Below are 18,999 nucleotides of genomic sequence, written 5' to 3' on the forward strand. Positions count from 1 at the left end.
TGCTGGTTTACACTTCCATTGCACGAGTACATGATGCTGCTTTCACTGTATCGTCCCCACTCTCGATCCATCACCTTCCCCACATTAGATCTATTTTAAGCCTCCCGTGCTCATTGCTCTGTCTGTACTGACAATGACACCTACAATCTTACTTCATTTTAACCCTGTAGTCTTTGCTCCTCTTCCCTCTATTTATTTCGAGTTCCCCAGCCGACGCGCTTTATTCTCCATATTTCTTGATTGAAGTCTGGTTCGGGAGACTTGATTGTGAAATTATCGCTGCACAAGGCTTTATAAGCGACTTTATTACACACATGAACAACTTTCCCGCTGGACCGTTGAAAGGTGTTATAGAAAAGAAAGACCCAATGCATCTCGAAAAGAATTCCATTGGAGAAATTAAGTTGGACCCCATTGCCCTGCCCTCAAAATGAATGGAATTGTAACAAGTCAATATTGGGAGACTTTAGTAAACTTGGCGCCTTTTGCTTGCAGATTTTTGCAAGTTATTATGCAAATGATTCACAGCATTGTGTAACGAAGAATATTTGACGGGATTTTACCCAACCGTGCAACTCTTAAGATCATGTGCACAGACACGTCCACTACAAGCTCCTGGCCGAGGAAACCAACTCCAAAGGGGATCCCAACCGATCAGATATTGAAAACCTACCTTAACCGGTTGTGGAGTGCTCATTGCAGCATTTTTTTATAGCAATTCACTGCATGGGGCCGTAACCTTAATGTCCAAAGTGATGAAAACCCACCGGGCAGATTTATTTCTACAATCCTACTGTTTGACAGGATTGAACTCAGGCCAAGCAGGGAGAAACTGTGGCACATATAACAAACAATGCTAAAATATATCCGCTAAGACACACGTTATATATGTGGATCTTGGCTTGTTATACTGACCTTTACTTACTCATATTCCTTGTTTTTTTCCCAAATGTCATTGGTCTGTAAGGTCTGTGAAGAAAATGTTATGTTGCTAAAATGACAAGTTCTACAAATAGAATGGAATGATCTTGGTCCCGGCGATATCCAAAGAAAGAAGACACAAGTATTGCACAATTTCCCTGGGCTTTCCTTTCCAATAATATTGGCTTGAGTCTATGGTAGACCAAAGACTTTGATGGAGGGTGGTCCACCTGGGATTATGTCTAATAGAAAAATGGGTAGGGGCCAATGTTAAATCATAGACATGAGGTCAAATTTTCAGTAGAGGTCAAGATCAAGATCTTGGAATTATAGTTGGGCAACCATGGGTTCCATTCCCGAATGGAATACTGAATGCATTGGCAAGCAGAAAGCTTGTGAATGCACATGGACCCCATAGACTATAATAGGGTCCGTGTTTTTCCTGCACGGAGTCCACAGGGAACATGCGGACAGAAACTTTCATGTCCACATGACTTGTGCGGTCACCATGCTGAAAGCACACGGACCCCATTATAGTCTATGGGGTCCGTTTGTTTTCACTGCTCACCATTTGTCAATGCATTCAGTATTACATCCACATGTGGACTCCCTGAACATATTACCAAGCGCAGATGTGAACCAGGCCTTACAGTTGTGCAGCTTTATACGTGACCCAAGCAGTAGGCAGCGTCAAGGGAGTCTATAGCTAGAACCCATCACATCAACACAGCACCATAGATAGATAGGTTAGGGACCCCTTGTGAATTTGTACCGATGCCAAGATATCGCCACTTTGGTCAGTATGGAAATGAGTTATGTCCTTGTTGCTCCAAAGATGACATCAGATAAATATATTACATAGGAGCTTTCAATCCTACCTGATACCATGTACTACGCGTACATATGGTCAACGGTTATCAACATGAGCCCTAAACCAAATCTATATCTAATCGAGCACCTTTACCATCTTGGAAGCGACAATTACCACCATTGACCTCCTGTATGACACATCGTCCATCTAACCAGGTAAAGGAGACAATTTCATTTGCACCTGAAACTGATACATTTAAGTTCTGTTCAGACTTGTCCAGAACATTGAGCGAGGTTCTCAAGGGCAAGGCTTGCTTTATTATAGGCTGTATAACAGATCCATTATAAGGTGTCCTGAATGCGGTGACCTGCACACTTTACCATCACTCTTTAGGATGTGTTTGAGCACCAATGCCTTATACTAGAGATATACCTAATGGATCTGAAGCCCCTCACTTGGCTTACTTGTGGTATATATATCCATAAGGCACCATAGGGGGATGGTCTAGCTAAAGCCGTCTACGAAGAGTCTCATTTGTGGTACAAGATGCTGTTCCACCTTAAGTTTTCGCTGCAGATTGTCCATGTTCATCACTCTATAGACAGGTGATTTATTCAGGAATTAGCTCTCAATCAATAATGGTACCTGACTTACTGAAGAATTAATGCAGAGCCTCGGCTTCCTATTATAATAATTAATGGAGCCTACCTAAAAGAAATAGCCCTGCGAGTTTTCTGTTAGTAAAAGATCTGGTTGTCATTCTCTTTAATCAGGCGCCATAAAACAATAGCATCCAGAACATTAAAGGGAATGTCTCTTCTACTACGCCATTTTGTTTTTAGTGTAAGTAATATAGTTTAAGTTATGTATTTTTTGTTATATGTCACTTCAATTGTCCTGTAAAGCAGAAACTCCAAAGTTATTACATAGGAACTTTGTAGGAAAAGCTTTTGGTATCATAAAGTTACTCTGGTAATAGTAAAAATCCTGCCCAATGGCCAGAGATCCATAGCAAAAAGGGATGAAGTAGGGTAAAGGATATCTCTCCAGTATGCACATATGTTGTTGAATCTTCCTGGACAACCCCTTTAAGCTTTCCATACAATTTAGGTGATAAGGAAAAACGATCATTACAGTCTTTACTAATAATCAGTGGCTAATATAATGTAATCCCATGGCATATGTACACTACTAATTCCATTATTGCTAACATTTTCACATGGGACCTTGTCATATGAACAAGAATGTTCACTTAGTATCTTATGAGCAAGAATGTTCACTTAGTATCTTATGAACAAGAATGTTCGCTTAGTATCTTATGAGCAAGAATGTTCACTTAGTATCTTATGAACAAGAATGTTCACTTAGTATCTTATGAACAAGAATGTTCGCTTAGTATCTTATGAACAAGAATGTTCGCTTAGTATCTTATGAACAAGAATGTTCACTTAGTATCTTATGAGAAAGACTGTTTGCTTAGTATCTTATGAACAAGAACATTGGCTTAGTATCTTATGAACAAGAATGTTCGCTTAGTATCTTATGAACAAGAATGTTCGCTTAGTATCTTATGAACAAGAATGTTCGCTTAGTATCCTATGAACAAGAATGTTCTCTTAGTATCTTATGAACAAGAATGTTCGCTTAGTATCTTATGAACAAGAACATTCGCTTAGTATCTTATGAACAAGAACATTCGCTTAGTATCTTATGAGCAAGAATGTTCACTTAGTATCTTATGAACAAGAACATTCACTTAGTATCTTATGAACAAGAACATTCGCTTAGTATCTTATGAACAAGAACATTCGCTTAGTATCTTATGAGCAAGAATGTTCACTTAGTATCTTATGAACAAGAATGTTCACTTAGTATCTTATGAACAAGGATGTTCACTTAGTATCTTATGAACAGGAATGTTCGCTTAGTATCTTATGAACAAGAACATTCGCTTAGTATCTTATGAACAAGAATGTTCGCTTAGTATCTTATGAGCAAGAATGTTCGCTTGGTATCTTATGAACAAGAACATTTGCTTAGTATCTTATGAGCAAGAATGTTCACTTAGTATCTTATAAACAAGAATGTTCGCTTAGTATCTTATGAACAAGAACATTCGCTTAGTATCTTATGAACAAGAACATTCGCTTAGTATCTTATGAGCAAGAATGTTCGCTTAGTATCTTATGAACAAGAACATTCGCTTAGTATCTTATGAACAAGAACATTCGCTTAGTATCTTATGAACAAGAATGTTCGCTTAGTATCTTATGAACAAGAACATTCGCTTAGTATCTTATGAGCAAGAATGTTCACTTAGTATCTTATGAACAAGGATGTTCACTTAGTATCTTATGAACAAGAATGTTCGCTTAGTACCTTATAAACAAGAATGTTCGCTTAGTATCCTATGAACAAGAATGTTCGCTTAGTATCTTATGAACAAGAACATTCGCTTAGTATCTTATGAACAAGAACGTTCGCTTAGTATCTTATGAGCAAGAATGTTCGCTTGGTATCTTATGAACAAGAACATTCGCTTAGTATCTTATGAGCAAGAATGTTCACTTAGTATCTTATAAACAAGAATGTTCACTTAGTATCTTATGAACAAGACCGTTCGCTTAGTATCTTATGAATAAGAACATTCACTTAGTATCTAGTTACTTGGAACCTCGCAAGTCCAGAAACATTGTTTTGGGTAAATTAGTCAAAATAGTTTGCTAAGCGCTGTCTTGAAGGAATATGGGCCGATGTAGAGTTGACTATAAACTACATGTATAATTCTCCTATGAGAGTGATGTTGATTGTAAGAGGCTGTCCTATGGCTAACCATTTACGTCTTGAGACATCTCCTAGACTTCTCTGCCCTATGAGAGATCTTGGTACAGACGTCTCTATCTATAATACATTTCTACTGTAAATAAACATTCAACTTCTTTATCCACCTGAGAGACGACTTATCTCTTGTTTTTGTGCAAAAGTTTCCCTAACCTAGGTATGACTGTTCAGGTGACAGCATTCCCTCCCTCTCGACCCCATACACATGCACACTCAGATTAGCACAACACACATATGTTTTCAATGTAGCATGTTGGAATCCAATCTCCTTTCCCTTGACATATGTTGCAGCGTTAGCTTTGGGAGGTCCCATAGACATTCAGTCTTCAGGTCCTGCCAAAATCAACAGATTCCACCGCTGCAAATATTCATTTATCTCATTAAAGTTTTCTACATCTCTAAATACAATTACTTAAGAAAAGTTGAAGCTCCATTTCATGCAGGAGACATATCCATGTCCCTGAATGAAGTAGAAGGTAGCCTACATATGTTCAGCCATAATTGTCCAGATAGTACAGCATTTGTTTAATGCATTGCATTGCCTTATGTTTTCCTAAATTTTAATCCCCTAAATCCCTGTCACACTATTCTCAGTATAAGCCTTTCAGTCGTGAGCCTGCACATAGGGATTATGTAAATCAAGCAATTATGAGGCGTCTTCTAATATCAAGATTGGGCAATCCATATTGTCTAATAAGACTGAAAGATTGCAAATACAGGGTTTTAATTGTATAGTAAGTAACTATTATTAACCGAACGTTTAGCTGCAATCCAGCACCTTGGAAAGAAGACATTAAGCTTTTCCAATTGAGTCATCAAGCAATGGTAAAAAAAAACAAAAACACAAAAAACATCCAAACACATGTAGACATTAGAGGAGGCTATTATATGAATGAATGCAATTCTTGGAGGAAATATACTTGTCTGTTTGTCAATACAAGGAAATGTTTGCTTTCAGGCTCTTCTACTTTGCAAAGGATTAAATTCTAAGTGAAAACACTTGGATACTGTAATATGTTATTAATGACAGATTGTCAGACTCATCGCGTCGGCAATTTTGCAAATATTCCAATTGTGGGAGGTTTTTCTACTTTCTTGTTTCTTTGGCCTGGTTCACATCTGCATCGGTAATTCGTTCAGGGGACTCCGCATGGTGACCCCCACCGATTGGACTACCGAAGGCATTGGCAAGTGGTGTGCAGTGAAAGCACACGTACCCCTTAGACTATAATGGGGTCCGTGTGCTTTCCGCATGGTCTCCACATGGAACATGCGGACAGAAAAGTAGTTTCCGATCTGCTTTCCTGTCCACATGACTCATGCGGAGACCGTGCAGAAAGCACATGGACCCCATTATAGTCTATGAGGTCTGTGTGCATTCATTGCACACTGCTTGCTGATGCGTTCGGGAGTCCGTTCCCCATGTGGACTCCCCGAATGGATTACCAACGCAGATGAGAACCAGGCCTTAGTTTGTTTATAAAGGGCTCTCATCCATCATACCCTCATTGTTCCAATGTCCTTATCTGCATATTGACAAAAACAGCAACATTGTGGCAAAGGAGATATTTGCAAATCAAATATCAGATGACCCTAACCTATCTATCATTGGGGCAGAGTTGGCATGTTATTTTGTGATGTCAGACCCCCTTTAACTTGACATTAGGATGGCCGGCTCCAAACCATGGCATTGGCATGCATATCTGATTTGGCCAAGCTTGCATGTATTCTCCATGGGGAGATAGAAATAAAATTCATCCTGATCCTATTCTGTCCCTGGCATCATCAGGACGCCCCATTCACATAAGACTCCCAGCAAGTACAGTTGACTTTGCTCTTACGGACCAATATGTGATAAACTGTATGGCAGACTCACCAGGGAGAAACCCATAGCTCTGCATAATACGCCTCCAAAATGCTTGAAATAAAGTGAACCTGTCATATGGAAATGCAGTATAATCTGCAGGCAGTATGCTACAGAGCAGGATTGATGTATAGCATTGTGGGAAAAGGTTCCGTATAACCTGTCATTTATCCAGTGAAATATCTGTTCGTTCTGTGCTGAGGGATGTAGAATATAGTAGGAGTGCAAAAAGATAAGTGCTCTGCTAACTGGGGGAACGGTTGCGATAACTAGGATCATTTTGGCTTGAATTATGAGACTATATCTGGCATGGGGCATTGTGACTGATTCTGGAACACTATGGCTTGCAATGGAGGCATTATAGCTAGTACTGTGTCACATGGGGCGCGATGATGTCATTACGCCATGTGACCACATACATGACTTCAATTACCAGCAGGAAGAGCCCTGGAGTGGATACTCAGCCCAGGACAGGTGAGTATAAGTATATTTTATGTTTATACACCTCCCCTGTGCTGGCATTTAATGGAAAGGTGCCCGATCGGGGAATAAGGCTTTGTATATGCATAGCGGTCGGGGAGCAAGGCTTTCTCTGACCACGATCATGGTGGTCGGGGGAACCGGCCATTTCCAGCTGGCCCTGAGCCCTGTACCCCTCCGGGCCTGGTCGTGGTCGCACCCCCTACAACCACTAGCGTTATGCTACTGATAGTCACCTATAAACATGGCTGCCTTAACCAACTGCACCATCCATCCTCAACACGGTGAAGAAACCTTGTCCAGTGCAGAAGCATCTGCAGTCACTTAAAGGGTTATCAAGGGTAGGAATTTAGGGAACATGTTTAGAGAAGTGGTGTCCGGTGGACCCCATTGTAGTCTATGGTTGCTAACTAGAGATGAGCAAACAGTAAAATGTTCGAGGTTCGATATTCGTTTTGAGTAGCCCCTCAATATTCGACTACTCGAATCAAATATCGAATCCTATTATAGTCTCTAGGGGGAAAATGCTCATTTCAGGGGTAGGCAACGTTCGATCAAATTATACTTACTAAGTCCACGAGTGAGGGTCGGGCTGGATTCTCCGAGAAGTCTTCTCCGTGCAGTGTCCCCGCGGCATCTTCCGGCTCTGAATTCACTCTGCCAGGCATCGGGCCTGGGCAGAGCCGACTGCGCATGCCTGCGCTACAAGAAAATGGCCGCTTACAGTCAAAGCGGCCATTTTCTTGTAGCGCGGGCATGCGCAGTCGGCTCTGCCCAGGCCCGATGCCTGGCAGAGTGAATTCAGAGCCGGAAGACGCCTCGGGGAAGCTGCATGGAGAAGACTTCTAAAGGTAGGAGAAGAACCAGCGTTGATTGGCTGACTGTATAGCATTCGGCTAATCAATGCTGGTTCTGTGTCGAACTTTTCCATTCGAATAGCGAGTGGTACTCGATCGAGTACGAGTATTTTGAATACCATAGTATTCGATTGAATACCTACTCGATCAAGTACTACTCGCTCATCTCTATTGCTAACCACTTTTTAAGCAGATTGGGTTTCCATTTTTCGAGTCCCAAAGAACAGAAACCCCAACACAAGTGTGAACCTAGCGTTAAGGAAAAGAGGGGGAAAGTAGCTTGTTAAGTGGAGAAGGAAGCATTATTCTTTATAAAGAGATATTACAAAGTTTCTTTTATTTGACGAAAAGTATCTATATCATTGGAGACATACTTTAACCATTGTCTATTCTGTTTAGATCCATCACAATATTTTTCAGGAATGACAAATGTATTTCATTGCCTTTAATACAGGTAATTGAATTAGTCATCACAGAGAAGAGAGCCGTCTTTGATGACGTGCGGCCGACAGACGTAACTTAGAGGGCTCTTATGTGCGAGAGCGGGTAATGGTACAATGCGACTAATAAGTTTGGACTAGAGATGAGAAATCCATCCGCCAGATCTGAGATTTGTAGAAAATCACAGAGAACTGTAGACGAGACAGAAAATAGAATTTTGTAAAGATCTGATATCTCTTGTTTAGAGGACAGAAATTGCTCTTTGGTTTGGAATGTAAAGAGTTGCGAGACAAGGTAAATAGAACTGGAACTCTAAAGGTAGATACACACGAGAAAACTGCAGTTTATGCAAACGTTTATCTATCCAACATGCAGGCTTGTATAGTTATGGAAATTTGGAAACGGTAATAGACACTAAAACATCTCTCCGGGAAAACAAAGGATGAAAAATGCTGAAATCCAACAAATACCACTCAGATTTCCCATGACTTCAGACAACGGGGCACATCAGGCTGTCCCCGTACACATGAGGATTAGGATTAGCAACATTCTTGTATCATGTATGGACACCTTTGGACTGTATACAATCCAATGTAGATAAACTAGTGCACACAAATTGTGATTGTGATATTAAAGTCAACAGACCCCATTATATTAACCCAACCTTGCAAACAGGTAGGCTAGAGACACCTCAATCAAGCAATGTCTTCATCTTGTGACTTGGTGACTCCATTACTGATATCGCTGTATTTATCAAAATGTAGATGAGTTTTTTGGAGCGAAGGAAGTAAGCATCAACGCCATTGTTTGCATATTGAAAAGAAAGGCTTCTATTCATAATGGGAAACCGCTTTTTGATTTAGGCGACTCTTACCTATCTATATGTTGGATTGGGTTGAACCAACTTGGTTCAATGAACCAACTTGGCTCAATGAACCAACTTGGCTCAATGAACCAACTTGGCTCAATGAACCAACTTGGCTCAATGAACCAACTTGGCTCAATGAACCAACTTGGCTCAATGAACCAACTTGGCTCAATGAACCAACTTGGCTCAATGAACCAACTTGGCTCAATGAACCAACTTGGTTTGTCCAAACCATCAACACAGGTTAAGTTTCACAAAAGCCATTGTCAGCTATTCCTTCTGATCCCCCCATTCACATGAACCCTAAACTGAGGGGTGCTTGTGTTCCCGATAGGGTCACCCATTGTAAGAGGCCTCTGCCTGCAGCTTATCTGCCTTAAGATCAAAAGGATCATGTGTTTTGATACTCAACTGCCCAATCCTTCTTTCTTCTGAAATACAGCATGCCATGAACAGAAAGTTGGGAGATGCAGTGGTTAGCACTGCAGCACTGGAGTCCTGGATTCGAATCCTGCCAAGGACAAAACATCTGCAAGGAGTTTGTATATTCTCCCCGTGTTTGTGTGGATTTCCTCCCATACTCCAAAGACATACTGATAGGGAAAAATGTACATTGTGAGCTCTACAAAAAAATAAAAAGTTGGAAGATCCCATATAGGTGAGATGTTAGCAAATTTGGCTAAGATTTATCTAATGTCTATGGCTAAGTAGTAGAATGTGACAAACAGGACTTAGTGCAAACTTGGTATGGGTTGAAAATTCAAGGGCACCAAAAATTCGGTGCCATATTATGGATCTATACAATTCCGAGGTGTCACTTTAGGGGTCAGTCCTGTAGCCATTCGGCGCTCCTTATAAAATGATTATCTTGTCTTGTACTTCCTTAAGATTGCCAATAATATGAGACCAATCAAGGCTTCCCAATAAGGAAACTGGCGCCATCGAAAGATGAACATACTCGTATTAATTCCTAAGTGCTAACATCTGATTTCCGACATTAAAACTCGAGAAATCTTTGAGCCTTCCCAAAAAAATAAAGCAATGCTGAAGCCAGGCAGAACTGGCAGAGGTTGGCACATGTCTTCGCATGTTCGCTTTGGCAAGACCTCAGAGCTTTGCTGTTGTTTGCGAGGCCTGTGCTGGACATTCACACAATTACTGCACCAGCGCTAATTGATTGCTGATTAAATTAGATGAGCAGAGGGACTCATTGATCAGCTGATCAGGGCTTCATTCGCTTCTAACCAAATGCCGCAGGGTTAATGGGAAGGAGGGGCAGCAGCTGCCGGAGGACAGGGCAGGAGATTAAGACCACACCGTGCAGGATCATATGTTAAACAATGCTTTATGGGATGGCTCAGTTCAATGGGAATCTACGTTGTGTGATAATAAAACCCAACGAACTCCCAGCAACAATATGGAGATCATCTGTACCCGATGCTGCATATGCTGGAAAACATGTTATTAAATGTTAATGGGACACCTTCAACCTTTCGTTTTATGATACCATATCAGATGGTCAAACAGGGTTCACTCCTGGCTCAAAATCGAGGACACGTGAAAACCGTAGATTGGAACGTTATGTTCAGTTTATTCCATGTAACTCTACTGTATACGTCATAGCAGGTTATACCAATGATGGCGATGAGGGTCTGCCACTATATTATCTGGCCAGTCAATACAATGGGATAGTAGATGTATACAATATCAGGGGGAGCGGGATGTGGACTAATTTGACTTTGGGCCACCTCTAAGGGAGTTATCAAAGACGTTTCCCTGGTATTCACCCTTTAATCCCTACAGGGATGGGGACTGATGCAGGCAGACTCCTAGATCGATATATCCTGAGATGGTCCAAGTATTGGTAGTAGCTAGCCGAGCGGGCCAAGAGAAAGCACCTGGGATTGGGCATTAGAGTGGTCATGTACGTGCAGGTGGTTAGATTAGCTGGGTAGGATCAGAGGTCAGGTGGTTGGGACAGGCAGCAAAGTTGGATATGGTGAAGCCCAGGTAACAAGCAGGACAGGAACAGCAAATGCAAAGTCAGGAACAGGGCAAAGGTCAAACCACAGGTCAGGTCAAGTCACTGGTGCAACATAAGTAAGTCTTGTGTATTAGAAAAGTATTGCAGGGTAGAGAACTGAGCAGACATAAAGTATGGGCCAGCCGGGACTGGGAACACAATTTCTGATGCACACAGTGAGAGCGCCCTGGTGTGCGCATCCTAGGGGCGCCATTCACAGACAATGAAGAGGATACTAGAGGCGCATGGCAGGGAGTATGACAAGGAGTAGAGAGAGGTGCTAGGATATTGTCAGAGAGGTATAAACAGGATAGACAGGCTGCCGAGAGTAGCAACCCCCCAATACATACAAGTTGTGTACTGTAACTAGCAATTGACATCTGTCTGCAATAATAATTAAAAATAAAAAAAATTAAAATATATTAGGCCATTATTCTGAGTAAACATTAAACTATTGATTTATTATAATTATATTTCTTTAGTTCAGAGCGCCATTCATTCCAGGGTGCTGTACATAAGAAATGAGCGACAGACGAGGTAGCAGAATTTGGATGCAAAGGGAAAAAAGTCAAGATAAGGTTGGCTGAAATTACACCGTAATAACCGCTATCCTGTATAACCACATTTATTACCTGGATGTTCGGCAGAAAGACATCGACTTATACAATGGGCCTTGATTATGAAACTTGTAGAAAGAAAGTGAAACGTTCCCATAGAAATCAGGTGGAAACCAGCGATCAGGGCACAAGGTAGGGACAGCGACCTGTTGTCTCTAGTTCTTATATTCGTTTCGAACATGATCTTGTCTGTTCAGGCTTTGTACAAAATAAGCTGACCCTAGTGTATACGGCTACTGGGACCGCCAGTAAAGATATGTATTTTGCAGGGGAACATTGCAAGAGGTATTCAGTTACCCTGCAGCGGCTACACAGGGAATACACCAAGGCTACTGACTATATACAGAATAGTTATATGGCGTTCTGCAGAGACATACACGGTTTGTGGTCATGCTTCTCTATGATAATTGATCCCATTTAAGGGAGCGCTATGCCAATGACATACAAAGTCGTCCTCCACCTGTCCCCTCTATACTTATCTGATCTCCTGTCACATAATCTCCAGTCCTATGTATGATGAGTTACGTGGATGAGTTGTATTCCCTGAAGATCCCTAAATCTGTTAGAGGATATATCCCATAATCATCCGCCCTTCTGAAGGCCTCTGCAATATACTAGAAGGTCGCTCCTCCATTTATCGGAGGTTTACCATAATCTTTCTTTCCGCGTTGTATCAGGATAAGAGCATCACGTTTGCTTCACCACACTCTTCCATGTATCTGATACTGCAGCCCTGCCTCCACTAAAATAGATAGAGCTGAACGTCAATACCAGGCACAACCACAGGAACAGGTGTGGCGCTGTTTTTAGGAAAACGCAGCCTTTTTTGTCTTGGTACTGCACCTTTAACGTTCACTTTTGATATGTTGTAGTGACATGTCAACACTTTTGATTGGAGTGGGTCTGGGTGCTGAGACCCCCACCATTTATAGTAAAAAGGGCCGAGAATCTACTGATCCTGAGAACGAGGCAGTGGTTGCAGATGTGCCCCCTGCTTCATTCATTTCTAAGGGAGTGTATTCATTTCAATGGGGCAGGATCAGTGGTCGGACCCCCAACGTAACCCATATCCTAGGGAAAGCAGATAAATACATCTCTTGCAACAGTCCCTTTAATAATATCAAACGACATCTCGCGCCAAAGCCTGTGAAATCTGATGTACCTATCAATAGGTTTATATTTTGATATTTTCCCGTCGCTGCTAATCCTCCCCTGACAACCTGCCAGAATAAAGCATCTGTTGATTTTGCTATAATAGTCCTAAATCCAAAAATTAAGACATTAAAAATGAGTCTTAAAAATCCCCCCCCGACTGAGCGGAGTGGCCCCAAACACAAATGGGCCACCAGCCGCCATTGACCTCTCGAGCGCTGTTCACGCCTCCGTGCAATTTCTTAATCAATTATGTTCAAGCAGGGAAAAATTCATCAATCTCCCTTGTATTGTCTCTGCTCCATTACGCCATTCTGGGCACCAAATTGTTTTCTAAATACCTAACATGAGTAATCTGCAGAGCATTGCCCCATCAAAAGGTGCAATTTCTACATTCGCAATCTAGCAATGAGGCTTGGCCAAGGTTCTCCCTGCCAGAGACTTGCAGAAAATTGCTGTACATCTGTTATTATACAGAACAATCACACACACAAATCTATTTTTGTTTATTGCTTTTGAAGGCGAGAAAGAATAACCCAGATTTCCAAGCGGCGGGACAATCCCTCCTCTGACTCACATCCTATCAAAGAGAAGCAGCATAATGAACACCACATCCAGCCGGGAACCCGGGCGGCCGACTTACAGTCCACGGCATAATATTTATTCCAAATTTAAGAGCCTGCCGTTAACACAAAAATAAATCTGCAAAGGCAAGAAAAGGAGCTTGTAACTATATTATTTTATGCTCTTAATCTACTCGGGAATTAATGAAGTGTGGACAAAGGGAAGGAGAAAGAAAGGCCGGCCCGGCGCAGGGCGATTTCTAGACAATGCTCCATCAGTGCTCCGAAATAAAAGATTTATTAATAGACTGCATAAAGCCAGTACAAAGAAGTCTATAACCGAAGAGGATGAGGGTTCTGGTTTGGTGGAGGCGAGGAGTGACACTGACTGGAGTTCACAAAGAGATTTACTGTAAGACTGGAATGAAGTAGAAACATACAGAAGGCAGATAGAAGGGAAAAGTCGTTACTTTTAGACTTCATCTGCTGTGTGATAGACAGACATATAGACAGGGCGTCCTCTCTCTGCTCCCGCAGGCTATCGGTGCTATGCCTCAGCCCCTGCCCATAGGGTGTGTGCACTGGTCCTTTAGCAATCTGTCATAGTCTGTAATCTGTTCCTGACCAATCCCCTACACCTCTAGGCTATAGAAGCCACTTTCCACCATTGGACAACGCCTGAGCAATAAGGTTTCTAGTTTACTAGCTCCTGTGAAGGAGTGTTTTTCTCATTGCCCATGTATTGCCTGTTTACCTAACTCTGAACCTGTTCTTCCAGTCTTGACCTCAGTCTCAGTATTGGATTGACCCTGTGCCACCTGCCCTGACCTCGGCTTATCCACTGACAACATCTCTGCCTATTTCCTTTCGCAACATACATTGGTGTCTCTCAATTTGCCAGGATGCAACCTGTAGAAGACCAATCCTTCAGCTAGCTACATGGTGCTTCCCTGTATTTAAGTTCCCATGGGCGATAAAGGGTTAAAGGAACAACTTAGTCCATTCAAACAGAAGTAGCCCTAAGTGAAATCCATTTAGTGGCATCGTGGGTCCTCATCCCCCACTTAACACAGAGAAATACAGTGGGATACAAAGACAGATAATTAGATAGATAGATAGATAGATAGATAGATAGGAGATAGATAGATAGATAGATAGATAGATAGATAGATAGATAGATAGATAGATAGATAGATAGATATTGTAGATAGATAGATGATAGATAGATAGATAGATAGGAGATAGATAGATAGATAGATAGATAGATAGATAGATAGATAGATATTGTAGATAGATAGATGATAGATAGATAGATAGATAGATAGATAGATAGATAGATAGATAGATAGATAGATAGATGCGATAGATAGATAGATAGATAGATAGATAGATAGGAAAGGAAGATAATACCAAAGGGAAACCTTCCCCAAGAGCCAAAGCAGAGACCCAGTCTCTCAATTTTGGCTGAGAAAAGAAGGTCTCTGCCTGCATCTTCAAATTATGGAGTAAGTTATGGGAGCCACAACCCACACACCATACTGTATGTAGGGGGCTCCGGTGTGAGCTAGTAAGTAGTGTACGGTCTGGTCTCCATAAATTGCTCCATCATTTAAAGATGCTGGACCTCTTATGCTGATAGATAGATAGATAGATAGATAGATAGATAGATAGATAGATAGGAGATGATAGATAGATAGATAGATAGATAGATAGGAGATAGATAGATAGATAGATAGATAGATATTAGATAGATACTGTAGATAGATGGATAGATAGATAGATAGATAGATAGATAGATAGATAGATAGATAAGGAAAGATATACTGATAAGGAATTTTGATTGAGTCCTATATGGGATGGGACAGTGACCGATAATGTAAAGCTCTACAGTATATGTTGGCGCTATACAAGTGATATTCACTTGCTTATATGATTTCAGTAGATATCCATGAATGTAGTAAGTTTGTCTGATCCGGCACTTATCAGAATCCCAGCCATGATTTCCTTATTGTGGTCAGGTTATCGTCTCTTACCTGTAGTGTCCCTGCCTGATAACAGAAATCATGGCTGGATAGTAATGGGAATCTATATTATCTGGGTCTTCAGGACCTTCAGCCTCTAGAAGTAAATAATGATCTTGAGCTAGAGATCTTGAAAGCTTTGAGGAATTGGTACACAAAGTATTTTAGAAAGCTCCATAACTTTTCATTATACAAGAAATAAGCTGCGCTTGTGAAACCATAACACCCTTCCAAGAAGTCAAAGCAGAAATCATCACATTTCTTAAGACATTTGGCTTCAATATTGAGAGATATATAAACTAGAGCCAAGTGAGCTTGACTATACATAAATGTGCAAATGCTGTTGGCTGGAATCCCCATTATCCTCCATACACAGATGTGTCCTCCCTTATCTTAGTCTGTATTTGGTCTCCAATTTCTGATTAAATAAACTAAATACAATATCACAATACTGAAAACAATTAAAAGGCTGCAATGCACAAAGCAACCACTGGGTGGCCACATGCAGACACTTAGAAGATAGACATCTTGTGACAGAGTATCATGGAATCATATATTTTTTTCTTCAAGCTGGTTATCTAGTGACACATATATAAGACAAGTAAAGGAGGACACCGCTGTATATTCTAACAATACAGTTCCCATATGGTGCCAATGAAATCCCACATCTTTAATTCTGACTATACGACTCGACAGGCAAGTTAATTATTTAGAAATTCACATATTGGGTCTATTATCTGCAAGTCCAAATGATGCCATTGCATCCAAGACGAGAGCCCAGATACATAGTGACATGCTTTACCTTTAAACACTTGAAGATGTATGTAATCTTAATATTAAGCTACTGTTCGTCTCTCGCATTATCTTATGTAATTAGTCACAAGAGCTTCTTAGCGGTTTCCTGCTGTTTTCTTCAAAAGTCTGACAATGGCAGTGTGGGGTGCATGCAAATGAATGATGATAGGAGCCTTGTCTCTACACATTGGGATAACTTCTCCAATCCTTCACTTCTTTTAGATCACCAGTATGCCGTATACTGTATCCTAGATGTATCAAGTTGCCTTCCGAACTAGGTATAATAATAGTCCACAAAATTAATAGGCCAGAAAGATGACCTGATGAATATTCATAGGTGCAACCATTATCTCTACAGCCAAGTCCTGGTGACACAGAGCCAGCTCGCTGCCATTTAGAAGAAATTAAGGATGAGCCCAAGCTCAGCATCTACGTGCTTGGCCATATCGAATAGCAAAACCGACCCCTGAATATTGCTATAGCCATACATTGACTTAATATGCAAGTTGTATGGCTTATCATGCTTAAACTTTAGATCAAGCAACTGACCAGCATGCTATATACTATATCCATAGAGTCTTACTTATCCTTAACCTACAATACTCAGGAGCCTATGAGTTACCCCTGTAATAGTAATAAGAGACCTGGATATAGACATGTCTAAGTCTACCGCCGAGATCTAGTGTGAAGTGCAGTTTTTCTGCCTCTCTATCAGAATAGCATTTTGTACAAGATTGGATCAATATTAAACACTCCTTCACCGGCTGCTGCAAGCTATCTCTATATTAAATTGCTTTCTTTCCCCTCTCACATAGCCTATTAGCAGATAGAAACTTATGTGCATCTCGCTGGGGTAATGTCTGGAGTTAGAAGAGGGTAAATAACCTTCTGCCTATTGATCAAACTTCCCCAAATCCTAATATAGATATTAACCGTACGATAGGCGATGCAAGGTAACTGCTGTCAGTCTTAGGGCTTAACTGTTACACTGCCACGCACCTTGAAATGTTCTTCCAAGCAGGTAAATTATAAGGTGCCATAGGCAGCATACTATATCTTGCAGCCAAGTCTCAATCCTCTAGAGCCACAACATTGCAGCAAGGCAGGTAACCTGTATAAAATGTATGAAATGTATAAAATGTATCCCATGGCTACTTAGGAAGACCGGTACAATTAGAATAATAGCTATAACACTGCATTAGGATGGAAAGTCACATTGCATGGAGAGATTTTAGGGTGGGCAGTTTGCAAGAGAGCTGTCCAAGGTGCTGAAATAGAGCAGATGGAGAAGTACTAGAGAAACTCACCCGGCTGGGAAGGCTGAGCTGGGATGGATGGAGCACTGATTCAGGTTGGAGGGATGTTGGCTTGTTCAGCAGCTTGCACACAATCCAGCAGTCCTAGGGTCTTTCAGTCCCCCACCTTCCTTGCAGGGGACAGCCAAGGTCTCTGGCTGCAGGACTGGGTATCTGTTGCAGGTTTTCTCAGATCACACTGCCTTTAATACACTGTGCACCCGTAGCTGATCCTGCTGGGGTTTATTAGAGTGCAGAAACCCAGCACTGTCATATTCCTTCTCCCTCTTAGCCCTTCAACTGTGCTCAGTCTAGCATGGCCCCCTAGTGGACAGACCGAGATGGCTGCAGCTGGCAAGATTAAATCAGTGACCCACACAGAACAAATCTATGTACACATAGTGCTGCAACATATACACATCCTCTAAAGCTGGAGATCATAGTGGATTTTATTTATAGACAAACTATTGCAATTTTTTTTATTAGATGTGAATGAATTTGATCGTTAATTTCATATTTTTCTTTTATTTGACTTATTATTTCCTAAATTCCTATTATTTGTCCTAATTCACAATGAAGTCTGCAGTCAGTGTTATTCGGGGGGGGGGGGGGGTCATGACCTAATTCCCTATTTCAGGATCACAAATGTCAGTGGAAGGGAGTGAATATGTGTTAGCATATGCTAATCTGTGCAAGCTCCTGGGGTAGATGGTTCATTGTAGATCATGGTGCATTATTGTTATGCTGTGTCTTTTACAGTTTATATATAGCTGTATATATATATACATATATATATATATATATATATATATATATATATATATAGTTATATATAGATGTGGCAGGGTGAACCTGGCTTTCTGCAGCAGGATAAATTGTCACAGCATGATATCTCTTATCACAGAAGACAACAAAAGCCTATGAAAAGTCATTGAAAAACACTTTCAAGGACTTCTCATATGGATCTACAGTGTATATAAGATAAGATAAGATATTCCTTTAATAGTCCCACAATGGGGAAATTTCAGTGATACAGTTTCATAGATGGTACAGTAGTATATAACAAGAGAGAAAAACACATACAAGCTCATGGCAGATAGAGAAATCCTAGGAATCATAGCAACTAAAAAAGAAAGAAACACAGACACACTGCAGGATCATTTAGTTCTCTGTGCGGATTGATGTTAATAATAATAATAATAATAATACAGCCTACTTGGTTGTAGGACACGAGGAGGGGGTCACAGCATGTGGATATAACAAGCAGAAATTTTTGCAGAGGTGGGGGACATAGTCAGCTATTATGATAACATGTGGCAGTTCCTTTGGTAGGTGGTGAGATCTCCTGCTCACAGCTGATAGTTCAGTATCTTACATCAGCACTATTGTCCTTTTAACCACAAAAAAATGCCCCAAATGTCCTTCATCACAAGCCGTCCTCCTCCTCCTT

General features: G+C 41.0%; 1 protein-coding gene across 1 annotated transcript in view; it reads right to left on the reverse strand.

The window, feature by feature from the left end:
* Positions 1 to 17,960, reverse strand: part of TNR (tenascin R) — a 333,354-nt gene extending 315,394 nt beyond the window's left edge. The window contains exon 1 of the mRNA XM_075287087.1: positions 17,562 to 17,960. The gene's annotated coding sequence lies outside the window, so the exon portion shown is untranslated. The remainder of the gene's footprint in view (positions 1 to 17,561) is intronic.
* Between the last annotated feature and the right edge of the window lie 1,039 nt (positions 17,961 to 18,999).

Source organism: Leptodactylus fuscus, chromosome 9 (assembly GCF_031893055.1).
Source record: "Leptodactylus fuscus isolate aLepFus1 chromosome 9, aLepFus1.hap2, whole genome shotgun sequence".
In the NCBI taxonomy this organism is placed as follows: Eukaryota; Metazoa; Chordata; class Amphibia; order Anura; family Leptodactylidae; genus Leptodactylus; species Leptodactylus fuscus.